Consider the following 16,391-nt stretch of genomic DNA (forward strand, 5'->3'; position numbering starts at 1 on the left):
AGCAATCGTGATACAACATTACGTGACCTAAACCACTATAATCCATTTTGAAGTTAATTCGGTGAGACATAATTATTTAAAGTAGAGCACATTTACTTACCTTTGCTGTGCGATTTACCATCTACGTAACCGCAGACATTCTTCCAATCAAACCGACCAGCAATATCTAACACCGGTAATAAGTTCAACATAACATAGGCTATAAAATGGGTGTTGTCAATATGTAATGCCATAGTATTCTTTATACGATACGCATGGGACGAGAAAGCGTATAGCAATGATACACATGTGGTATGTTTTGGTTGATTTATAGTTTCGAATTCTTATACCAATTTTCGCATTTGTAAGGATATTCAAGAAAACTTTGTCAATGGATTGCCGCCCCCTTCTGTAAAATGCCGTCTGTTTACTTGCGCTACAAATGTGTTAACTCGCAGTGTTGTTATGCCAATTAACACTCCATATAACGTGAAAAGACACAGGAACTCGGATGTGTAATGCTGTTGATGATTGAACTTGCCGGTATTCACCGAGTGATGGCGCTTCGACAAAACAAAAAAAAAACGTCTACTGGCTGCGGCGATTTTGTTGTGTTTATTAATGAGTATACCATTTCAAAATGTGTATGGAATTATAAATATCATCCGACGCTCTTCTCTCTTTGGTGCTCTTTAATTATTGACACTTAGGTAAGATACTGCTGTTTAATTCGGACAGAAGACTGACGTTAAATTGAACAAAACAAGCCAATAGAGAACTGCTTTTCTTTCAAAAATGCCGGCTTTCTAATATCGTGGCAAATGTGTTAACTATTGGCAAATGTGTTAACAATTGGAATGCTAATTAATAAACCGCGGGTCGTGAAAACTCACTAACTCTGTGATTGTTCTGGTTGATTATGTTTCAACTCACCAACATTTGTCGAGTGACTGTGCTTCAATAACATGTTAAAGAGCATTCAACGTCATTCCATGTAGACGTTGGGGATAAGCAAGGACATGTATGTTGATGGAATTAGGTAATTATTTTTTTATTTTGGTTGATCTTACAAAGGCTCGTGTAGAACACTTATCAAACACCTAGTATCGCTACAATCAGTTGGCTTTTTATACCATTAGTAGCCATTTTTGTTTTTGGTTCATTACATCAAAATCCGTGCAGAATATTTTAATCTCAGTCGACGGTCTCGGTCTTTCCTAATTATTAGTACCGAGGAGAGCTACAACTTTCCAATATGTTAAGACTATTGACGACAATTTGAACAAAACATGTCCATCGTGACTTAAAAGAAGAGCCATCTCCGGCGGGATTCGAACCCACAGCCTCCGAATAACTGTTTCAACTAGAAGTCCGACGCGCTATCCGTTGCGCCACGGAGACACTGCATATCGCCTGCTTCGTATGCAAGGTATTTTTATTTTTTACATCACAACGTTTGACCAGATCACACTGTTCCTTTCGATCTTGACTCATAATTGAATACACAATATGTATTTTGTATTCATATTTTATTATAACGTATTATGTACACGAAATTAAAATGACTAACCACGAATAAATGCTTTTCTCAAACTGAATATGAAGCTTCGCAAATGAATAATGGACACAGAGTACGATCTAAATCAGTAATTCCATTAAATGACAAATCTGATGACACGTCTTTACAAGGTGTACTACATATTTCTATTTCACTTTGATAGACGTCTGCCAGGATACCACTGGAATGTGTACTGCAATTTTGTACTACTGGATTGTGGAACACCAATATATTCACTGAGGGAAGGCGTTGCTGGTAGGACATCAAGTCGAGTGTCCACTGATTTTCCTCGACTTCGCACGGACGGAAAACGCGTCGTCGATTCTTTCAACATTTGTATTGGTGCTTGATGGTGCTTAGCATATAACACGGCATCTCTTTTCCGTTCTTGCCTCCGTTTTTGACCCCGACGATTCTGAAACCACTTCTGAAAAGTGAATAAAATAGATTATTGTATAATGAACAACAAGAAACTGTTCGCTTACATTATAACATACTTTGGTGCATACATAATGCTCTCACTTACCATAATTGACTTTTCCGATAATTTGGTAATTATGGCGATACGCTTGCGCATGTCGCGATTTAGATACTCCGTAGTAGTTGTAAATATTACTTCTAATAAAACCGACTGTGTTTCGCTGTAGATATAGCGACTTGATTTCCTGCCAACATAACTACCTGTAAAAATAAAAAAAACACATATTTGTGTCTGTAGCAATCGTGATACAACATTACGTGACCTAAACCACTATAATCCATTTTGAAGTTAATTCGGTGAGACATAATTATTTAAAGTAGAGCACATTTACTTACCTTTGCTGTGCGATTTACCATCTACGTAACCGCAGACATTCTTCCAATCAAACCGACCAGCAATATCTAACACCGGTAATAAGTTCAACATAACATTGGCTGTAAAATGGGTGTTGTCAATATGTAATGCCATAGTATTCTTTATACGATACACATGGGACGAGAAAGCGTGTAGCAATGATACACATGTGGTATGTTTTGGTTGATTTATAGTTTCGAATTCCTATACCAATTTTCGCATTTGTAAGGATATTCAAGAAAACTTTGTCAATGGATTGCCGCCCCCTTCTGTAAAATGCCGCCTGTTTACTTGCGCTATAAATGTGTTAACTCGCAGTGTTGTTATGCCAATTAACACTCCATATAACGTGAAAAGACACAGGAACTCGGATGTGTAATGCTGTTGATGATTGAACTTGCCGGTATTCACCGAGTGATGGCGCTTCGACAAAACAAAAAAAAAACGTCTACTGGCTGCGGCGATTTTGTTATGTTTATTAATGAGTATACCATTTCAAAATGTGTATGGAATTATAAATCTCATCCGACGCTCTTCTCTCGTTGGTGTTCTTTAATTATTGATACATAGGTAAGATACTGCTGTTTAATTCGGACAGAACACTGACGTTAAATTGAACAAAACAATCCAATAGAGAACTGCTTTTCTTTCAAAAATGCCGGCTTTCTAATATCATGGCAAATGTGTTAACTTTTGGCAAATGTGTTAATAATTGGAATGCTAATTAATAATCCGCGGATCGTGAAAACTCACTAACTCTGTGATTGTTCCGGTTGATTATGTTTCAACTCACCAACATTTACCGAGTGACGGTGCTTCAACAACATGTTAAAGAGCATTCAACGTCATTCCATGTAGACGTTGGGGATAAGCAAGGACATGTATGTTGATGGAATTAGGTAATTATTTTTATATTTCGGTTGATCTTACAAAGGCTCGTGTAGAACACGTATCAAACACCTAGTATCGCTACAATCAGTTGGCTTTTTATACCATTGGTAGCCATTTTTGTATTTGGTTCATTACATCAAAATCCGTGTAGAATATTTTAATCTCAGTCGACGGTCTCGGTCTTTCTAATTATTAGCACCGAGGAGAGCTACAACTGTCCAATATGTTAAGACCATTGACGATAATTTGAACAAAACATGTCCATCGTGACTTAAAAGAAGAGCCATCTCCGGTGGGATTCGAACCCACAGCCTCCGAATAACTGTTTCAACTAGAAGTCCGACGCGCTATCCGTTGCGCCACGGAGACACAGCATACCGCCTGCTTCATATGGAAGATATTTTTATTTGTTACATCACAACACCAAACACCTTGTATCGCTACAACCAGTTGGCTTTTTATACCATTGGTAGCCATTTTTTTTATATTGGTTCATTCCATCAAAATGCGTGCAGAATATTTTAATCTCAGTCGACGGTCTCGGTCTTTCCTAATTATTAGTACCGAGGAGAGCTACAACTGTCCAATATGTTAAGACTATTGACGACAATTTGAACAAAACATGTCCATCGTGACTTAAAAGAAGAGCCATCTCCGGTGGGATTCGAACCCACAGCCTCCGAATAACTGTTTCAACTAGAAGTCCGACGCGCTATCCGTTGCGCCACGGAGACACTGCATATCGCCTGCTTCGTATGCAAGGTATTTTTATTTTTTACATCACAACGTTTGACCAGATCACACTGTTCCTTTCGATCTTGACTCATAATTGAATACACAATATGTATTTTTTTATTTATATTTTATTATAACGTATTATGTACACGAAATTAAAATGACTAACCACGAATAAATGCTTTTCTCAAACAGAATATGAAGCTTCGCAAATGACTAATGGACACAGAGTACGATCTAAATCAGTAATTCCATTAAATGACAAATCTGATGACACGTCTTTACAAGGTGTACTACATATTTCTATTTCACTTTGATAGACGTCTGTCAGGATACCACTGGAATGTGTACTGCAATTTTGTATCTTCGTATCACTACAATGCCTTGGTGTACTACTGGATTGTGGAACACCAACATATTCACTGAGGGAAGGCGTTGCTGGTAGGACATCAAGTCGAGTGTCCACTGATTTTCCTCGACTTCGCACGGACGGAAAACGCGTCGTCGATTCTTTCAACTTTTGTATTGGTGCTTGATGGTGCTTAGCATATAACACGGCATCTCTTTTCCGTTCTTGCCGCCGTTTTTGACCCCGACGATTCTGAAACCACTTCTGAAAAGTGAATAAAATAGATTATTGTATAATGAACAACAAGAAACTGTTCGCTTACATTATAACATACTTTGGTGCATACATAATGCTCTCACTTACCATAATTGACTTTTCCGATAAGTTGGTAATTATGGCGATACGCTTGGCGCATGTCGCGATTTAGATACTCCGTAGTAGTTGTAAATATTACTTCTAATAAAACCGACTGTGTCTCGCTGTAGATATAGCGACTTGATTTCCTGCCAACATAACTACCTGTAAAAATAAAAAAACACATATTTGTGTCTGTAGCAATCGTGATACAACATTACGTGACCTAAACCACTATAATCCATTTTGAAGTTAATTCGGTGAGACATAATTATTTAAAGTAGAGCACATTTACTTACCTTTGCTGTGCGATTTACCATCTACGTAACCGCAGACATTCTTCCAATCAAACCGACCAGCAATATCTAACACCGGTAATATGTTCAACATAACATTGGCTGTAAAATGGGTGTTGTCAATATGTAATGCCATAGTATTCTTTATACGATACGCATGGGACGAGAAAGCGTGTAGCAATGATACACATGTGGTATGTTTTGGTTGCTTTATAGTTTCGAATTCCTATACCAATTTTCGCATTTGTAAGGATATTCAAGAAAACTTTGTCAATGGATTGCCGCCCCCTTCTGTAAAATGCCGTCTGTTTACTTGCGCTACAAATGTGTTAACTGGCAGTGTTGTTATGCCAATTAACACTCCATATAACGTGAAAAGACACAGGAACTCGGATGTGTAAAGCTGTTAATGATTGAACTTGCCGGCATTCACCGAGTGATGGCGCTTCGACAAAACAAAAAAAACGTCTACTGGCTGCGGCGATTTTGTTGTGTTTATTAATGAGTATACCATTTCAAAATGTGTATGGAATTATAAATCTCATCCGACGCTCTTCTCTCTTTGGTGTTCTTTAATTATTGACACTTAGGTAAGATACTGCTGTTTAATTCGGACAGAAGACTGACGTTAAATTGAACAAAACAAGCCAATAGAGAACTGCTTTTCTTTCAAAAATGCCGGCTTTCTAATATCATGGCAAATGTGTTAACTTTTGGCAAATGTGTTAATAATTGGAATGCTAATTAATAATCCGCGGATCGTGAAAACTCACTAACTCTGTGATTGTTCTGGTTGATTATGTTTCAACTCACCAACATTTACCGAGTGACGGTGTTTCAACAACATGTTAAAGAGCATTCAACGTCATTCCATGTAGACGTTGGGGATAAGCAAGGACATGTATGTTGATGGAATTAGGTAATTATTTTTATATTTCGGTTGATCTTACAAAGGCTCGTGTAGAACACGTATCAAACACCTAGTATCGCTACAATCAGTTGGCTTTTTATACAATTAGTAGCCATTTTTGTATTTGGTTCATTACATCAAAATCCGTGTAGAATATTTTAATCTCAGTCGACGGTCTCGGTCTTTCTAATTATTAGCACCGAGGAGAGCTACAACTGTAATGTTGTTGATGATTGAACTTGCCGGTATTCACCTAGTGATGGCGCTTCGACAAAACAAAAAAAAAACGTCTACTGGCTGCGGCGATTTTGTTGTGTTTATTAATGAGTATACCATTTCAAAATGTGTATGGAATTATAAATCTCATCCGACGCTCTTCTCTCGTTGGTGTTCTTTAATTATTGATACATAGGTAAGATACTGCTGTTTAATTCGGACAGAACACTGACGTTAAATTGAACAAAACAATCCAATAGAGAACTGCTTTTCTTTCAAAAATGCCGGCTTTCTAATATCATGGCAAATGTGTTAATTTTTGGCAAATGTGTTAATAATTGGAATGCTAATTAATAATCCGCGGATCGTGAAAACTCACTAACTCTGTGATTGTTCCGGTTGATTATGTTTCAACTCACCAACATTTACCGAGTGACGGTGCTTCAACAACATGTTAAAGAGCATTCAACGTCATTCCATGTAGACGTTGGGGATAAGCAAGGACATGTATGTTGATGGAATTAGGTAATTATTTTTATATTTCGGTTGATCTTACAAAGGCTCGTGTAGAACACGTATCAAACACCTAGTATCGCTACAACCAGTTGGCTTTTTATACCATTGGTAGCCATTTTTTTTATATTGGTTCATTCCATCAAAATGCGTGCAGAATATTTTAATCTCAGTCGACGGTCTCGGTCTTTCCTAATTATTAGTACCGAGGAGAGCTACAACTGTCCAATATGTTAAGACTATTGACGACAATTTGAACAAAACATGTCCATCGTGACTTAAAAGAAGAGCCATCTCCGGTGGGATTCGAACCCACAGCCTCCGAATAACTGTTTCAACTAGAAGTCCGACGCGCTATCCGTTGCACCACGGAGACACTACATATCGCCTGCTTCGTATGCAAGGTATTTTTAATTTTTACATCACAACGTTTGACCAGATCACACTGTTCCTTTCGATCTTGACTAATAATTGAATACACAATATGTATTTTTTATTTATATTTTATTATAACGTATTATGTACACGAAATTAAAATGACTAACCACGAATAAATGCTTTTCTCAAACAGAATATGAAGCTTCGCAAATGACTAATGGACACAGAGTACGATCTAAATCAGTAATTCCATTAAATGACAAATCTGATGACACGTCTTTACAAGATGTACTACATATTTCTATTTCACTTTGATAGACGTCTGTCAGGATACCACTGGAATGTGTACTGCAATTTTGTATCTTCGTATCACTACAATGCCTTGGTGTACTACTGGATTGTGGAACACCAATATATTCACTGAGGGAAGGCGTTGCTGGTAGGACATCAAGTCGAGTGTCCACTGATTTTCCTCGACTTCGCACGGACGGAAAACGCGTCGTCGATTCTTTCAACTTTTGTATTGGTGCTTGATGGTGCTTAGCATATAACACGGCATCTCTTTTCCGTTCTTGCCTCCGTTTTTGACCCCGACGATTCTGAAACCACTTCTGAAAAGAGAATAAAATAGATTATTGTATAATGAACAACAAGAAACAGTTCGCTTACATTATAACATACTTTGGTGCATACATAATGCTCTGACTTACCATAATTGACTTTTCCGATAAGTTGGTAATTATGGCGATACGCTTGCGCATGTCGCGATTTAGATACTCCGTAGTAGTTGTAAATATTACTTCTAATAAAACCGACTGTGTCTCGCTGTAGATATAGCGACTTGATTTCCTGCCAACATAACTACCTGTAAAAATAAAAAAACACATATTTGTGTCTGTAGCAATCGTGATACAACATTACGTGACCTAAACCACTATAATCCATTTTGAAGTTAATTCGGTGAGACATAATTATTTAAAGTAGAGCACATTTACTTACCTTTGCTGTGCGATTTACCATCTACGTAACCGCAGACATTCTTCCAATCAAACCGACCAGCAATATCTAACACCGGTAATATGTTCAACATAACATTGGCTGTAAAATGGGAGTTGTCAATATGTAATGCCATAGTATTCTTTATACGATACGCATGGGACGAGAAAGCGTGTAGCAATGATACACATGTGGTATGTTTTGGTTGATTTATAGTTTCGAATTCCTATACCAATTTTCGCATTTGTAAGGATATTCAAGAAAACTTTGTCAATGGATTGCCGCCCCCTTCTGTAAAATGCCGTCTGTTTACTTGCGCTACAAATGTGTTAACTGGCAGTGTTGTTATGCCAATTAACACTCCATATAACGTGAAAAGACACAGGAACTCGGATGTGTAAAGCTGTTAATGATTGAACTTGCCGGCATTCACCGAGTGATGGCGCTTCGACAAAACAAAAAAAACGTCTACTGGCTGCGGCGATTTTGTTGTGTTTATTAATGAGTATACCATTTCAAAATGTGTATGGAATTATAAATCTCATCCGACGCTCTTCTCTCTTTGGTGTTCTTTAATTATTGACACTTAGGTAAGATACTGCTGTTTAATTCGGACAGAAGACTGACGTTAAATTGAACAAAACAATCCAATAGAGAACTGCTTTTCTTTCAAAAATGCCGGCTTTCTAATATCATGGCAAATGTGTTAACTTTTGGCAAATGTGTTAATAATTGGAATGCTAATTAATAATCCGCGGATCGTGAAAACTCACTAACTCTGTGATTGTTCCGGTTGATTATGTTTCAACTCACCAACATTTACCGAGTGACGGTGCTTCAACAACATGTTAAAGAGCATTCAACGTCATTCCATGTAGACGTTGGGGATAAGCAAGGACATGTATGTTGATGGAATTAGGTAATTATTTTTATATTTCGTTTGATCTTACAAAGGCTCGTGTAGAACACGTATCAAACACCTAGTATCGCTACAATCAGTTGGCTTTTTATACCATTAGTAGCCATTTTTGTATTTGGTTCATTACATCAAAATCCGTGTAGAATATTTTAATCTCAGTCGACGGTCTTGGTCTTTCTAATTATTAGCACCGAGGAGAGCTACAACTGTCCAATATGTTATGACCATTGACGACAATTTGAACAAAACATGTCCATCGTGACTTAAAAGAAGAGCCATCTCCGGTGGGATTCGAACCCACAGCCTCCGAATAACTGTTTCAACTAGAAGTCCGACGCGCTATCCGTTGCGCCACGGAGACACAGCATACCGCCTGCTTCATATGCAAGATATTTTTATTTGTTACATCACAACACCAAACACCTTGTATCGCTACAACCAGTTGGCTTTTTATACCATTGGTAGCCATTTTTTTTATATTGGTTCATTCCATCAAAATGCGTGCAGAATATTTTAATCTCAGTCGACGGTCTCGGTCTTTCCTAATTATTAGTACCGAGGAGAGCTACAACTGTCCAATATGTTAAGACTATTGACGACAATTTGAACAAAACATGTCCATCGTGACTTAAAAGAAGAGCCATCTCCGGTGGGATTCGAACCCACAGCCTCCGAATAACTGTTTCAACTAGAAGTCCGACGCGCTATCCGTTGCACCACGGAGACACTACATATCGCCTGCTTCGTATGCAAGGTATTTTTAATTTTTACATCACAACGTTTGACCAGATCACACTGTTCCTTTCGATCTTGACTAATAATTGAATACACAATATGTATTTTTTATTTATATTTTATTATAACGTATTATGTACACGAAATTAAAATGACTAACCACGAATAAATGCTTTTCTCAAACAGAATATGAAGCTTCGCAAATGACTAATGGACACAGAGTACGATCTAAATCAGTAATTCCATTAAATGACAAATCTGATGACACGTCTTTACAAGGTGTACTACATATTTCTATTTCACTTTGATAGACGTCTGTCAGGATACCACTGGAATGTGTACTGCAATTTTGTATCTTCGTATCACTACAATGCCTTGGTGTACTACTGGATTGTGGAACACCAACATATTCACTGAGGGAAGGCGTTGCTGGTAGGACATCAAGTCGAGTGTCCACTGATTTTCCTCGACTTCGCACGGACGAAAAACGCGTCGTCGATTCTTTCAACTTTTGTATTGGTGCTTGATGGTGCTTAGCATATAACACGGCATCTCTTTTCCGTTTTTGCCTCTGTTTTTGACCCCGACGATTCTGAAACCACTTCTGAAAAGTGAATAAAATAGATTATTGTATAATGAACAACAAGAAACTGTTCGCTTACATTATAACATACTTTGGTGCATACATAATGCTCTCACTTACCATAATTGACTTTTCCGATAAGTTGGTAATTATGGCGATACGCTTGCGCATGTCGCGATTTAGATACTCCGTAGTAGTTGTAAATATTACTTCTAATAAAACCGACTGTGTCTCGCTGTAGATATAGCGACTTGATTTCCTGCCAACATAACTACCTGTAAAAATAAAAAAAACACATATTTGTGTCTGTAGCAATCGTGATACAACATTACGTGACCTAAACCACTATAATCCATTTTGAAGTTAATTCGGTGAGACATAATTATTTAAAGTAGAGCACATTTACTTACCTTTGCTGTGCGATTTACCATCTACGTAACCGCAGACATTCTTCCAATCAAACCGACCAGCAATATCTAACACCGGTAATAAGTTCAACATAACATAGGCTATAAAATGGGTGTTGTCAATATGTAATGCCATAGTATTCTTTATACGATACGCATGGGACGAGAAAGCGTATAGCAATGATACACATGTGGTATGTTTTGGTTGATTTATAGTTTCGAATTCTTATACCAATTTTCGCATTTGTAAGGATATTCAAGAAAACTTTGTCAATGGATTGCCGCCCCCTTCTGTAAAATGCCGTCTGTTTACTTGCGCTACAAATGTGTTAACTCGCAGTGTTGTTATGCCAATTAACACTCCATATAACGTGAAAAGACACAGGAACTCGGATGTGTAATGCTGTTGATGATTGAACTTGCCGGTATTCACCGAGTGATGGCGCTTCGACAAAACAAAAAAAAAACGTCTACTGGCTGCGGCGATTTTGTTGTGTTTATTAATGAGTATACCATTTCAAAATGTGTATGGAATTATAAATATCATCCGACGCTCTTCTCTCTTTGGTGCTCTTTAATTATTGACACTTAGGTAAGATACTGCTGTTTAATTCGGACAGAAGACTGACGTTAAATTGAACAAAACAAGCCAATAGAGAACTGCTTTTCTTTCAAAAATGCCGGCTTTCTAATATCGTGGCAAATGTGTTAACTATTGGCAAATGTGTTAACAATTGGAATGCTAATTAATAATCCGCGGGTCGTGAAAACTCACTAACTCTGTGATTGTTCTGGTTGATTATGTTTCAACTCACCAACATTTGTCGAGTGACTGTGCTTCAATAACATGTTAAAGAGCATTCAACGTCATTCCATGTAGACGTTGGGGATAAGCAAGGACATGTATGTTGATGGAATTAGGTAATTATTTTTTTATTTTGGTTGATCTTACAAAGGCTCGTGTAGAACACTTATCAAACACCTAGTATCGCTACAATCAGTTGGCTTTTTATACCATTAGTAGCCATTTTTGTTTTTGGTTCATTACATCAAAATCCGTGCAGAATATTTTAATCTCAGTCGACGGTCTCGGTCTTTCCTAATTATTAGTACCGAGGAGAGCTACAACTTTCCAATATGTTAAGACTATTGACGACAATTTGAACAAAACATGTCCATCGTGACTTAAAAGAAGAGCCATCTCCGGCGGGATTCGAACCCACAGCCTCCGAATAACTGTTTCAACTAGAAGTCCGACGCGCTATCCGTTGCGCCACGGAGACACTGCATATCGCCTGCTTCGTATGCAAGGTATTTTTATTTTTTACATCACAACGTTTGACCAGATCACACTGTTCCTTTCGATCTTGACTCATAATTGAATACACAATATGTATTTTGTATTCATATTTTATTATAACGTATTATGTACACGAAATTAAAATGACTAACCACGAATAAATGCTTTTCTCAAACTGAATATGAAGCTTCGCAAATGAATAATGGACACAGAGTACGATCTAAATCAGTAATTCCATTAAATGACAAATCTGATGACACGTCTTTACAAGGTGTACTACATATTTCTATTTCACTTTGATAGACGTCTGCCAGGATACCACTGGAATGTGTACTGCAATTTTGTACTACTGGATTGTGGAACACCAATATATTCACTGAGGGAAGGCGTTGCTGGTAGGACATCAAGTCGAGTGTCCACTGATTTTCCTCGACTTCGCACGGACGGAAAACGCGTCGTCGATTCTTTCAACATTTGTATTGGTGCTTGATGGTGCTTAGCATATAACACGGCATCTCTTTTCCGTTCTTGCCTCCGTTTTTGACCCCGACGATTCTGAAACCACTTCTGAAAAGTGAATAAAATAGATTATTGTATAATGAACAACAAGAAACTGTTCGCTTACATTATAACATACTTTGGTGCATACATAATGCTCTCACTTACCATAATTGACTTTTCCGATAATTTGGTAATTATGGCGATACGCTTGCGCATGTCGCGATTTAGATACTCCGTAGTAGTTGTAAATATTACTTCTAATAAAACCGACTGTGTTTCGCTGTAGATATAGCGACTTGATTTCCTGCCAACATAACTACCTGTAAAAATAAAAAAAACACATATTTGTGTCTGTAGCAATCGTGATACAACATTACGTGACCTAAACCACTATAATCCATTTTGAAGTTAATTCGGTGAGACATAATTATTTAAAGTAGAGCACATTTACTTACCTTTGCTGTGCGATTTACCATCTACGTAACCGCAGACATTCTTCCAATCAAACCGACCAGCAATATCTAACACCGGTAATAAGTTCAACATAACATTGGCTGTAAAATGGGTGTTGTCAATATGTAATGCCATAGTATTCTTTATACGATACACATGGGACGAGAAAGCGTGTAGCAATGATACACATGTGGTATGTTTTGGTTGATTTATAGTTTCGAATTCCTATACCAATTTTCGCATTTGTAAGGATATTCAAGAAAACTTTGTCAATGGATTGCCGCCCCCTTCTGTAAAATGCCGCCTGTTTACTTGCGCTATAAATGTGTTAACTCGCAGTGTTGTTATGCCAATTAACACTCCATATAACGTGAAAAGACACAGGAACTCGGATGTGTAATGCTGTTGATGATTGAACTTGCCGGTATTCACCGAGTGATGGCGCTTCGACAAAACAAAAAAAAAACGTCTACTGGCTGCGGCGATTTTGTTATGTTTATTAATGAGTATACCATTTCAAAATGTGTATGGAATTATAAATCTCATCCGACGCTCTTCTCTCGTTGGTGTTCTTTAATTATTGATACATAGGTAAGATACTGCTGTTTAATTCGGACAGAACACTGACGTTAAATTGAACAAAACAATCCAATAGAGAACTGCTTTTCTTTCAAAAATGCCGGCTTTCTAATATCATGGCAAATGTGTTAACTTTTGGCAAATGTGTTAATAATTGGAATGCTAATTAATAATCCGCGGATCGTGAAAACTCACTAACTCTGTGATTGTTCCGGTTGATTATGTTTCAACTCACCAACATTTACCGAGTGACGGTGCTTCAACAACATGTTAAAGAGCATTCAACGTCATTCCATGTAGACGTTGGGGATAAGCAAGGACATGTATGTTGATGGAATTAGGTAATTATTTTTATATTTCGGTTGATCTTACAAAGGCTCGTGTAGAACACGTATCAAACACCTAGTATCGCTACAATCAGTTGGCTTTTTATACCATTGGTAGCCATTTTTGTATTTGGTTCATTACATCAAAATCCGTGTAGAATATTTTAATCTCAGTCGACGGTCTCGGTCTTTCTAATTATTAGCACCGAGGAGAGCTACAACTGTCCAATATGTTAAGACCATTGACGATAATTTGAACAAAACATGTCCATCGTGACTTAAAAGAAGAGCCATCTCCGGTGGGATTCGAACCCACAGCCTCCGAATAACTGTTTCAACTAGAAGTCCGACGCGCTATCCGTTGCGCCACGGAGACACAGCATACCGCCTGCTTCATATGGAAGATATTTTTATTTGTTACATCACAACACCAAACACCTTGTATCGCTACAACCAGTTGGCTTTTTATACCATTGGTAGCCATTTTTTTTATATTGGTTCATTCCATCAAAATGCGTGCAGAATATTTTAATCTCAGTCGACGGTCTCGGTCTTTCCTAATTATTAGTACCGAGGAGAGCTACAACTGTCCAATATGTTAAGACTATTGACGACAATTTGAACAAAACATGTCCATCGTGACTTAAAAGAAGAGCCATCTCCGGTGGGATTCGAACCCACAGCCTCCGAATAACTGTTTCAACTAGAAGTCCGACGCGCTATCCGTTGCGCCACGGAGACACTGCATATCGCCTGCTTCGTATGCAAGGTATTTTTATTTTTTACATCACAACGTTTGACCAGATCACACTGTTCCTTTCGATCTTGACTCATAATTGAATACACAATATGTATTTTTTTATTTATATTTTATTATAACGTATTATGTACACGAAATTAAAATGACTAACCACGAATAAATGCTTTTCTCAAACAGAATATGAAGCTTCGCAAATGACTAATGGACACAGAGTACGATCTAAATCAGTAATTCCATTAAATGACAAATCTGATGACACGTCTTTACAAGGTGTACTACATATTTCTATTTCACTTTGATAGACGTCTGTCAGGATACCACTGGAATGTGTACTGCAATTTTGTATCTTCGTATCACTACAATGCCTTGGTGTACTACTGGATTGTGGAACACCAACATATTCACTGAGGGAAGGCGTTGCTGGTAGGACATCAAGTCGAGTGTCCACTGATTTTCCTCGACTTCGCACGGACGGAAAACGCGTCGTCGATTCTTTCAACTTTTGTATTGGTGCTTGATGGTGCTTAGCATATAACACGGCATCTCTTTTCCGTTCTTGCCGCCGTTTTTGACCCCGACGATTCTGAAACCACTTCTGAAAAGTGAATAAAATAGATTATTGTATAATGAACAACAAGAAACTGTTCGCTTACATTATAACATACTTTGGTGCATACATAATGCTCTCACTTACCATAATTGACTTTTCCGATAAGTTGGTAATTATGGCGATACGCTTGGCGCATGTCGCGATTTAGATACTCCGTAGTAGTTGTAAATATTACTTCTAATAAAACCGACTGTGTCTCGCTGTAGATATAGCGACTTGATTTCCTGCCAACATAACTACCTGTAAAAATAAAAAAACACATATTTGTGTCTGTAGCAATCGTGATACAACATTACGTGACCTAAACCACTATAATCCATTTTGAAGTTAATTCGGTGAGACATAATTATTTAAAGTAGAGCACATTTACTTACCTTTGCTGTGCGATTTACCATCTACGTAACCGCAGACATTCTTCCAATCAAACCGACCAGCAATATCTAACACCGGTAATATGTTCAACATAACATTGGCTGTAAAATGGGTGTTGTCAATATGTAATGCCATAGTATTCTTTATACGATACGCATGGGACGAGAAAGCGTGTAGCAATGATACACATGTGGTATGTTTTGGTTGCTTTATAGTTTCGAATTCCTATACCAATTTTCGCATTTGTAAGGATATTCAAGAAAACTTTGTCAATGGATTGCCGCCCCCTTCTGTAAAATGCCGTCTGTTTACTTGCGCTACAAATGTGTTAACTGGCAGTGTTGTTATGCCAATTAACACTCCATATAACGTGAAAAGACACAGGAACTCGGATGTGTAAAGCTGTTAATGATTGAACTTGCCGGCATTCACCGAGTGATGGCGCTTCGACAAAACAAAAAAAACGTCTACTGGCTGCGGCGATTTTGTTGTGTTTATTAATGAGTATACCATTTCAAAATGTGTATGGAATTATAAATCTCATCCGACGCTCTTCTCTCTTTGGTGTTCTTTAATTATTGACACTTAGGTAAGATACTGCTGTTTAATTCGGACAGAAGACTGACGTTAAATTGAACAAAACAAGCCAATAGAGAACTGCTTTTCTTTCAAAAATGCCGGCTTTCTAATATCATGGCAAATGTGTTAACTTTTGGCAAATGTGTTAATAATTGGAATGCTAATTAATAATCCGCGGATCGTGAAAACTCACTAACTCTGTGATTGTTCTGGTTGATTATGTTTCAACTCACCAACATTTACCGAGTGACGGTGTT

The 16,391-nt window shown here is 37.7% G+C and overlaps 9 non-coding genes across 9 annotated transcripts; all 9 read right to left on the reverse strand.

Annotated features, from left to right (window-relative positions):
- Positions 1 to 1,295: 1,295 nt before the first annotated feature.
- On the reverse strand, positions 1,296 to 1,380 carry TRNAR-UCU (transfer RNA arginine (anticodon UCU)). The gene is given in 2 exon segments: positions 1,296 to 1,331; positions 1,344 to 1,380. It is a non-coding gene; the product is annotated as a tRNA-Arg (tRNA).
- Positions 1,381 to 3,547: 2,167 nt separating this feature from the next.
- Positions 3,548 to 3,632, reverse strand: TRNAR-UCU (transfer RNA arginine (anticodon UCU)). The gene is given in 2 exon segments: positions 3,548 to 3,583; positions 3,596 to 3,632. It is a non-coding gene; the product is annotated as a tRNA-Arg (tRNA).
- Positions 3,633 to 3,912: 280 nt separating this feature from the next.
- Positions 3,913 to 3,997, reverse strand: TRNAR-UCU (transfer RNA arginine (anticodon UCU)). The gene is given in 2 exon segments: positions 3,913 to 3,948; positions 3,961 to 3,997. It is a non-coding gene; the product is annotated as a tRNA-Arg (tRNA).
- A 2,930-nt stretch (positions 3,998 to 6,927) lies between these two features.
- TRNAR-UCU (transfer RNA arginine (anticodon UCU)) lies at positions 6,928 to 7,012 on the reverse strand. The gene is given in 2 exon segments: positions 6,928 to 6,963; positions 6,976 to 7,012. It is a non-coding gene; the product is annotated as a tRNA-Arg (tRNA).
- Positions 7,013 to 9,205: 2,193 nt separating this feature from the next.
- TRNAR-UCU (transfer RNA arginine (anticodon UCU)) lies at positions 9,206 to 9,290 on the reverse strand. The gene is given in 2 exon segments: positions 9,206 to 9,241; positions 9,254 to 9,290. It is a non-coding gene; the product is annotated as a tRNA-Arg (tRNA).
- Positions 9,291 to 9,570: 280 nt separating this feature from the next.
- TRNAR-UCU (transfer RNA arginine (anticodon UCU)) lies at positions 9,571 to 9,655 on the reverse strand. Its single transcript is given in 2 exon segments — positions 9,571 to 9,606; positions 9,619 to 9,655. It is a non-coding gene; the product is annotated as a tRNA-Arg (tRNA).
- A 2,197-nt stretch (positions 9,656 to 11,852) lies between these two features.
- On the reverse strand, positions 11,853 to 11,937 carry TRNAR-UCU (transfer RNA arginine (anticodon UCU)). Its single transcript is given in 2 exon segments — positions 11,853 to 11,888; positions 11,901 to 11,937. It is a non-coding gene; the product is annotated as a tRNA-Arg (tRNA).
- A 2,167-nt stretch (positions 11,938 to 14,104) lies between these two features.
- On the reverse strand, positions 14,105 to 14,189 carry TRNAR-UCU (transfer RNA arginine (anticodon UCU)). The gene is given in 2 exon segments: positions 14,105 to 14,140; positions 14,153 to 14,189. It is a non-coding gene; the product is annotated as a tRNA-Arg (tRNA).
- Positions 14,190 to 14,469: 280 nt separating this feature from the next.
- On the reverse strand, positions 14,470 to 14,554 carry TRNAR-UCU (transfer RNA arginine (anticodon UCU)). The gene is given in 2 exon segments: positions 14,470 to 14,505; positions 14,518 to 14,554. It is a non-coding gene; the product is annotated as a tRNA-Arg (tRNA).
- Positions 14,555 to 16,391: the final 1,837 nt, after the last annotated feature.

The sequence above is a fragment of the Saccoglossus kowalevskii genome, chromosome 13 (genome assembly GCF_978046115.1).
Source record: "Saccoglossus kowalevskii chromosome 13, keSacKowa6.1, whole genome shotgun sequence".
NCBI lineage: Eukaryota > Metazoa > Hemichordata > Enteropneusta > Harrimaniidae > Saccoglossus > Saccoglossus kowalevskii.